The sequence below is a fragment of the Triticum dicoccoides genome, chromosome 1B (genome assembly GCF_002162155.2).
Source record: "Triticum dicoccoides isolate Atlit2015 ecotype Zavitan chromosome 1B, WEW_v2.0, whole genome shotgun sequence".
Classification (NCBI taxonomy): domain Eukaryota; kingdom Viridiplantae; phylum Streptophyta; class Magnoliopsida; order Poales; family Poaceae; genus Triticum; species Triticum dicoccoides.
Window position 1 is genome coordinate 190,011,300 of NC_041381.1, and position 8,532 is coordinate 190,019,831.

Genomic DNA, 8,532 nt, shown 5'->3' on the forward strand with positions numbered 1-8,532 from the left:
TGAATGCAATGATATGCAAGCCTTTTGCGTATTCACCAAAAAAATCTGTAATAAATAAATGTATCCTGGATTTGCAAGTGTACCTGTTCCTGTAAGCATTTGAATGAATTAGGTCAACATGAAATACCGTACTTACTATTTAGTAGATCAGCCTGCTCTTATCATATTTGTGTCTCCTTACTATATTTTTGTTTATTGAATAAAGGTTACAATTATGGTAGTGAAGAGCTTAGAATCTTTTATTTATCCAAGTATTTATCCAGTGTTGTGCTTCTTTTTCTCTTCTACTCAGCTCACTTTTTCCCATAGAGGCCTGCCACTCATGGACATACTTGTTGATGCATATCAACGCAATACTCACCCTGCTTCAACAAAATGATCATACTAGGGTGTTGGAGCATTTGTAATCATTGGGTTATCATCATATTTGATGGAGATAATATTAGTTATGTACATGTTCCAGGTTACATTGATTATACAAATGGCCACCCCAGGATGAATGAGGTATAAAGGGGAGTTGGTGATTATATGTCCCTTTGTTGGTAAGTCGTCATCCCTACTCATCATTTCTCTTGATATATATGCACCATTTCATAGATCTTTCTAATGTTTTGAAGAACTACCCAAGCAATAGTAAGGCGAAGTGACTAACATTTGAATTGACAACAATGGTAGAGCAAAGATGGATTAAGACAATGGATGTGGAGAGGAAGGAACGGCGGGAGAAATATGCCGCTTTTCTGGATGCAAGGGAAGTAGTGAAAGAGATGGTGACATAGGGAGTTAGGGACACACTTCTAATTTTTAAAATACACATCAGGAGCCTCCCCTACTATTCCATGGTGAAATATAGACATGGTTAGCGTCCAGGAGAAAAAAAGTGGGAGAAAGAATTGGTGGTTGTCGTTATATGGCTGAATATCCATCATGTTTGACATACACTTCCGGATTAAAACGATGACCGGTGTATCTATTTTATGTCCCGTGGCAACACACGGGCATTCAACTAGTATTTTTAGGATTACAACCGAATGTCATATAGATCAACCTGAAGCCATGAGGCCCAGGCCCAGCCTAGTCACGAGGGTCTCCGCTCTGTCACCTCGCGCCGCATCCTGAAACGTCGCTTTCTTCCCTAAAAAAAATGTCGCTCTCTCCTTCCTCCATCGCCTCCAGCTCCAGTGCTCCCTCCGCCATCGCCTCCAGTGCTCCCGCCGCCATCGCCGGCGCACGGCACTGACCGGAAAACACGCTCTCAGCTAGGCGCCAGCACCGCCGCCGCTTCCAGGTTCGGAGCGCGCTTGACCGGCAGCCAGCCTCCATTGCCCCGGCCAGGTCGCAGGTTAGTAAAAAACCTAAGTCTGCCTACAGTTCGGCGGGCACCACTTCTGCTATGTTGTTGCTATTCTGCTTTAGTTAACACTAGAATGAAGCAAATTGATATTCTTGCCTGCAGACGCTCCTGCAATCAGAACCCTGGGATGTCTAGTTTGGTCAAAACTGACATGTCAAATTTGTGTGAACTCTTGTTGTTGTCGATTACAAGCTAGCTAGTGTAAAATTCTGCTTTCCTGTATGGTTTCCTACTCTAATTTCTTGTACCGCACTGTATGATGCGCACCGGTTCTACTCTCTCAAATAAGAAAAAAAAAAGGACAAATCAGGGAGGAACCTCCTCGGTTCCAGTTTGTATAGGAACGGGACCACCTTTTCCACCAACGTCCAAAGTTACGTAGGTTTAGAAACAAAATATACGTTCACCTTTTGTTACCTGATGTCTACAGCGGAAATGTTTCTCGAGCAACAGGTGTGATGAAGTTTGCCTTAGTGAAGAAAAACAAAAAAAATCCAGTAAAATCTTGAGGGGAAGGGAAACATGGTTATTTGGTCATGGTCAACCATGTCGCCTCTTGTTATAATGGGAAATAAAAACATTACAATGTCACCAGAGAAATTAGTTCATTCAGACGTTTACAATGGAAAATGTGTTAAATCCAAAAATGCTAGTTGCAAACTTGCAATGAAGATTTCACCCAAATTTTCTAAACTGTCTCTTTGCTACAATTTTATGTAGGTGTAGCTCCAAGAACATGTGTTCTGTGGCGTGTATTGATGGCCAATAGCGAGTACGAGTATGTGAAGAGGGAATTCGAGTTCGACCATCACCTCCCGGCCTCCAACTGGATCATTGTCTGCTTAGATGGCTGTCATTTCCACCGGTACTGTTCATCTCTTCCTTCAATAAGAAAAAAAAGTGGTTAAGCAACTGCATAGATCATTTCACCATGTCAAGTTCTTAATCTTGTCCATGTACCAATGTCTTTTGCTTGATTGTTGAAGTATAAGCATGTGGGAAACATGCAATGAAGGTTACTATATGCATATCTGGGAATTACTGTTGCTTCAGATTATAAATAGCTTATCTTTGTTGTTCCAGTCTCCACTAATTTCACTCCTCTTTTTGTTAGATTCTCGAAGATACACGCCTTTGAGAAACCAAATGATGAGAGCGCTTTAAGATTGATGAATGCTTGTGCTAGTTCTATCCTCGAGGAATTTCCTGACATAGTGTTTTCTTATGGTGTTAGAGCATCTCTAGCAGACCCCTTAAAAGAGCCAAAACTGTAAAATAACTGCTTTTTACGGGATTGAGCGGAAAAACCGACCCGGCCAGACCACTCAAAATCGGCCGACCCGCATATTTTTTTGAGGGAAACCTTAAAATAAGCCTCCAATCCTGCAGTTGTTCAGGATTCAGGGCAAATTTTTCTGTTCACCTTAAAAAAAGACAGTTGGCGGGAGGGAAGTTTCAGGTCCAACCGCCAGAATAGTTTTCATTTTGATCAAGATCTATCATGTCAGTCTCGATTCCGGCCAAATTTCCAGCGGACAGGCCTGATCTGGAGCGATTCTAGTTGATTTCGGTGGGCCGGCGCTAGCTCCGTGCGTGCTCCTTGGGAGGGACGGTGACATGCCGCTGCTGCTGCGGCTGTTCATAGACGGGAGGTACGTTGGCGTCGCCGACGAGGTGGTTGCGCTGCACGAGCAGTCGCGGCTCTGGTCGGTGCTCCGCCGAGCAGCCAGGCGCGTGCGAGGCGGCCTGCGAGGTGTGCGGCGACACCTGGTTCGTCGTGTGCGGAGGTGGACTGCACGGTGTGTGGCGACAAGGATTCAGGGAGATGCGGGTGAAAGGAAGAAGGAGAAGACCACGGGGAATATTTGGTATTACGGTATTTTTTTTTGGGATCCGTTCCAATGTAGCCTGCACGGTACCACAAAACAGGTTTAAGGTTCCCCTTATAATGCTTTTACGGTACCGCGATATAAGGGATCTACTAGAGATGCTCTTAGTGATGAGTACAGGTATAACCCGTATAACATCTTCTCATGAAAGTTAGATTGTAAAATGGATGCAAATTTTATATTAAAAATTTGTATGCAAATACTTTTATGAATGGAGATACTTTTGAATTGCACGGGCTTTGTTCTCAGATAATAATGTTAGGTTCTCATATTTCTGTTTGCTTTGCAGTTTTGTTTTCAGAGAGGGAACAGAATTCTGTCAAAGACTTCTCTACCAATAATTGCAGCAAAATTCTCTCTTTGTGTGTTTCTTACATCACACCTGTGTATGTGATGAAGTTGAAAGATTTCTTTCCAAATAAAGAGTTGAGAGAGGCTCCATATTTTGATGGGCGAGTTGTATGCTATCCAAATATGAAGACCATTCGTGATTATTTGGCATGGAGGCAACTGGACTGTAAGCTTCTTTAACTACAGTCGACAGTTTCCTAGTATAAGTGATAAGATTCTTGTATTTTGCAATTGTGCATGTTGATCTCCTCTACAATAACATCTTGTCATGTATGTTATTCCCCCAAAGTTGTAGAAACGTCAGCAATATTAAATAAACACAAGTATGGTGTATGTATCATCATTCAATAGATTTGTATGTCCGGTTGCTCCGTTGCTTAGTTTGTTTTAGTTTATTGGGTAAGTATAATGAACATATTTAATTTGAGACGTGTGTTTCAGGTCATAGAAATGATCATTAAAATACATGCTTCTGGACATTAGTGATATCTGAAAAAACTGAAAAAGAGGCACAACAAGCATTGAAGGTAATCTAAGTTTTATAGAGTTTGAGTTGTCTTTTGTATCATTTGTATAAATTCTTTTTTGTGAACCATCTATTCTAGGGAACATTTTCTAAGGATAAAATCGAGTTGCTTTCACAACAGTTCCAAATCATCCATGATGATGAATCGACTATGTTCCGAAAAGGATCCAGCGTTTATCGAGATAACGTAATGGTGTCAACCATACAAAAGGAAATCATCATTAAATGTTCCTACTCATTCTCAGTGACATAATTTCCATGTTTCTGTCACAAGATATCGCTTGCATGATTTATGCAAATGACCATCATAGTTTCTAATCATAACTTGGTGCAGAGATCAATCTAGCATTTCTGAATTCGCATCTGATATCCAGATAGTTAAATGTGAAAAGTCCCTCTATACTTTAGTTTTGAGGGATAATCGGAACTCCGTATTTGGCATTTCACGCCATTTCCTTGTCTGATATTGGTCGAATGCTATAATTCTTCTAATCAGCTGTGCAGATTACGTAATGTATTTCTATTGTGGGTCTGATTGTTGAATAATGTTATTTTGTGGGACATGTTTTGCTCAACTCTTACTTAAGAACAGTTAACCCTGTATGGTGCTCTTTCGAATACTGATGGAAGTGTTGTTGTACATATCATTGCAGGTAGAAACAACGCTGAAAATTGACGATTATGGGAATCTTATAAAAAGAACCCGGTTGGCAATTACAGTGTCAATTTTTGATATCATAGGACATGAGTTTCGAGAAAAACATCAAAACATTCTTCGAGAAGGTTGGTTGAATCATTATAGTTTTAGCAATGCTTCCAGTCCAGCTCCAGTCAACTTTCATACATACAACCAGTACTGTACTGTATACAACATCGGTCTAACTGTGTGTTTGGGAGAAGAAAAATATAGATACGAATATATTATAGAAGTACGAATACATCCATAGGCTTCCATGTTGTAATTGAACTGTTGTTCATATCAGCGCCTGCCAAATTGATCAGTGAGGACCCCTAGTTTCCTATTTATGGAATGTATATGCTCCAATGCCATTTACAGTTTCTTGTCGACAGTAGTACAATATGTAACATCTAAATTTATCTCTTCATCCACACCAGTATGTATGCATTAAATTTAGTTCTTGTTTAGTGTTTTACTGTGATGAATACTTATCAATGCCCTTGTCACTTCATTTTCATTTTCTAATAGTATCCTGATGCAAGGGCTTATTACTGTTGTAGCTAGTTCGAACAACAAACCATAAGAAAATGAGCTGACTCCCTGTACAATTCACAGGTCACAACAGGATCCAGTACAAGACATGCTTTTGGATGCTAGTGAAGTCCAGAAAGGGCGAAAACGAAGCTTACGATATGCTGAAGGTCTTCTTTCATCATCTACGTAATCTAAATATTTGTTTGCATTATCCTATTCAATTCTTCTGTTATCTACAGTCCCTAACTTTCTACCGTTCTCTGAAGGTCAAAGGACAAGAACGAGTTGCTCTTTCAGCCGTTTGAAATGAACTATAACAACGAACCGGCCATGTACTGAAAGGGCTCATGTGCTTACCGTGAAAAAGGTATGTTTACCATCATCCAGGAACTATTTTCAACAACGATGCTGTTTGCGCTGCAGTTTCATATTAAGCATTCCAAAATAAAATGTAGCGATGCTGAAGAAACAAGATTTACTTTGCCTAATAAAAGATTAAAGTTTTTTTTCCAACCCTGTATGTATTACGATGATGGGCTGTGCGGGGCGGCTTATGGCTGTGCGGGGCGAGTAGGTGGCGGCTCAGGGCATGGTAATGCAGTGTCGGCGGTTGGCGGTGGCCCGCGGTGCATCTTCTCCTTCCGCAGCGTCCGGGAAGACGAGGGGATCCGGCAGTCTGCTGGGTACCCTGCTTAGCACCCCAGGCACAGCCCGCGTGCGTCGCTGCTGGAGGTAGTCACCCCCCGGCGTCGCTGCTGGAGCTAGTCACCCCCCGTCTTGCTTCCTGGCATCTTTGCGTGGGCGCTGTGTCCGGTCCTTGGTCCCGTGCACCCACCTCGCCCGGAATGGAGGGAGTCCTGCGGGTACCAGATGTGCGTAGCAGCAGCCTTGTGTTCGCCACCGATTGCGTGCACCAGCTCATCCCCACCCACGCCTGCTTCGTGTCTCTCCCGCGTCGACATGTTATCCGTTCCATAACCTCCAGATGCCTCTGAAAATATGGCATTCTATCGGTTCCTCGTCGACGCGCTGGTCTCGTGGTCCTCGAAGCGCCAGCCCACGGCGTCCCGCTCCAGCGTGGAGGCAGAGTACCGTAGCGTGGCCAACACCGGGCCGAGTGTGTCTGGCTTCGACAACTCCTCGGCAAGCTCTGCTGCGCGGTCACCACTGCAACGCTGCCATGCTGGTCTACTGCGACAACATCTCTGCCGTGTACCTATCTAGTAATCTCGTTCACCACCACGGCACCAAGCATGTCGAGCTGGACATCCACTTGTATAAATCTAACCTTGATCAATGCAATCGGTGTGTTCCCCCTGTATAAGTCTAACCTTAATGGCTTCTGCACAGAGCGGATGACTGCAGGTGGACGATGCTGCGAGTGGGCGGTGGCGCACGTCGACATGAGGCCAGAGTTTTGGAGAACGCATCGTCGTGGTCGTGGCTTTGTTAGCAGGTCGCAGGAACAGGTGATGACTAAGTAGGAGTAGTTCTCATCATTGTCTCAAAGAAAACGTGACGGTTTATTACGGCTGGATAATACAGCAAGGTCCGGCGTTCGATCTCTGGACCGTGTATTATATTAGCGAACATCATTTATTTATTTTTTCGATCGTTGAAACCTCTGGTGGGCCGGATACTGTGTCAGCGCGCGTGCGTGACGAGTCAGCCCATGCGGACGAGCGCACAGGTTGTATGCTCTAAAAATTGTCCCACCTCGCCTGCTGTGGGACGCTGTGCCCAGCTTATATAGTGCCTTCCTCCAATCGCATTACCTCCACGGGGACAACCAGCCGAGAAAGAGGCCTTAGAGCCCACCAAAAGGAAAGAGGCTTCAGAGCCCACAAGAGGCTTCATAGCCTAGCCCATGAGAAAAAAGAAAAGAGGCCTTTATTAGAGCCCATGAGAAAAAAAAGGGCTCTTTTAGAGCCCACAAAAGAAAAAGAGCCAGAGCCGAAAAATGGACCGAGGCCAGAGCCAACCAATAAAAATAGAGGCTTCATAGCCTAGCCCATGAGAAAAAGGTGAAGAGGCCTTTATTAGAGCCCATGAGAAAAAAAAAGAAAATAGGCTCTTTATAGAGCCCACAAAAGAAAAAGAGCCTAGCCCATGAGAAAAAGGAAAAGAGGCCTAAAAAAAGAGGCAAAGTGGCTTTTTTTAATTTTTAATCTCTGTCACGGTCACTTTTAACTCCTAATTTTTTATTTATTTATTTATGACGGTCACTTTTATCCTCCAACCAAGAGTATGAAAATGCCCACAATATGAATATGTATACTTTTTTTAACTCCTACTAATTTTTTCCTGATATATATACCATGAGAAATAATTTATTTCTTTATGGCGGTCATTTTTATCCTCCAACCAGTAGTGTGATAATGCCCAAAACAATTTATTAGAGCCCACGAGAAAAAAAGAAAAAAGGCTCTTTATAGAGCCCACAAAAGAAAAAGAGCTAAAATGGACCGAGGCCAGAGCCAACCAATAAAAAAAGACGGAAAGTACATGTGGAGTCTGTGCTAGACATTAGCACATGGCTTTTTTTAAGTTTTTATCTCTGTCACGACCTTATTTTAACTCCTAATTTTTTATCTGATATATGTACGAGAAACAATTTATTTATTTATGACAGTCACTTTTGTCCTCCAACCAAGAGTATGAAAATGCCCACAATATGAATATGTATATTTTTTTAACTCCTACTTTTTTTTCCTGATATATATACCATGAGAAACAATTTATTTATTTATGGCGGTCATTTTTATCCTCCAATCAGGAGTGTGATAATGCCCAAAACAATTTATTAGAGCCCATGAGAAAAAAAAGAGGCTCTTTATAGAGCCCACAAAAGAAAAAGAGCCAGAGCCGAAAAATGAACCGAGGCCAAAGCCAACCAATAAAAAAAGAGGCAAAGTACTTGTGGAGTCTGTGCTAGACATTAGCACATGGCTTGTTTTTTAATTGCTTTTTTTAACTCCTATTTTTTTCTGATATATGTACGAGAAACAATTTATTTATTTATGACGGTCACTTTTATCCTCCAACCAAGAGTATGAAAATGCCCATAATATGAATATGTATATTTTTTTAGCTTCTACTAATTTTTTTCCTGATATATATACCATGAGAAACAATTTATTTATTTATGGCGGTCATTTTTATCCTCCAATCAGGAGTGTGATAATGCCCAAACCAATTT

At 42.1% G+C, this 8,532-nt stretch overlaps 1 long non-coding RNA gene across 3 annotated transcripts; it reads left to right on the top strand.

Annotated features, from left to right (window-relative positions):
• Positions 1 to 1,107: 1,107 nt before the first annotated feature.
• Positions 1,108 to 6,936, top strand: LOC119327656. Of its 3 annotated transcripts, XR_005158641.1 has the most exons (9): positions 1,108 to 1,342; positions 2,075 to 2,219; positions 3,533 to 3,760; positions 4,036 to 4,121; positions 4,774 to 4,903; positions 5,415 to 5,500; positions 5,600 to 5,700; positions 5,908 to 6,608; positions 6,684 to 6,936. It is a non-coding gene; the product is annotated as an uncharacterized LOC119327656 (long non-coding RNA). The 3 variants fall into 3 exon arrangements; XR_005158637.1 differs by lacking the exon at positions 4,036 to 4,121 and having other exon boundaries at positions 1,109 to 1,342; XR_005158643.1 differs by lacking the exons at positions 4,036 to 4,121; positions 5,908 to 6,608 and having other exon boundaries at positions 1,110 to 1,342.
• Positions 6,937 to 8,532: the final 1,596 nt, after the last annotated feature.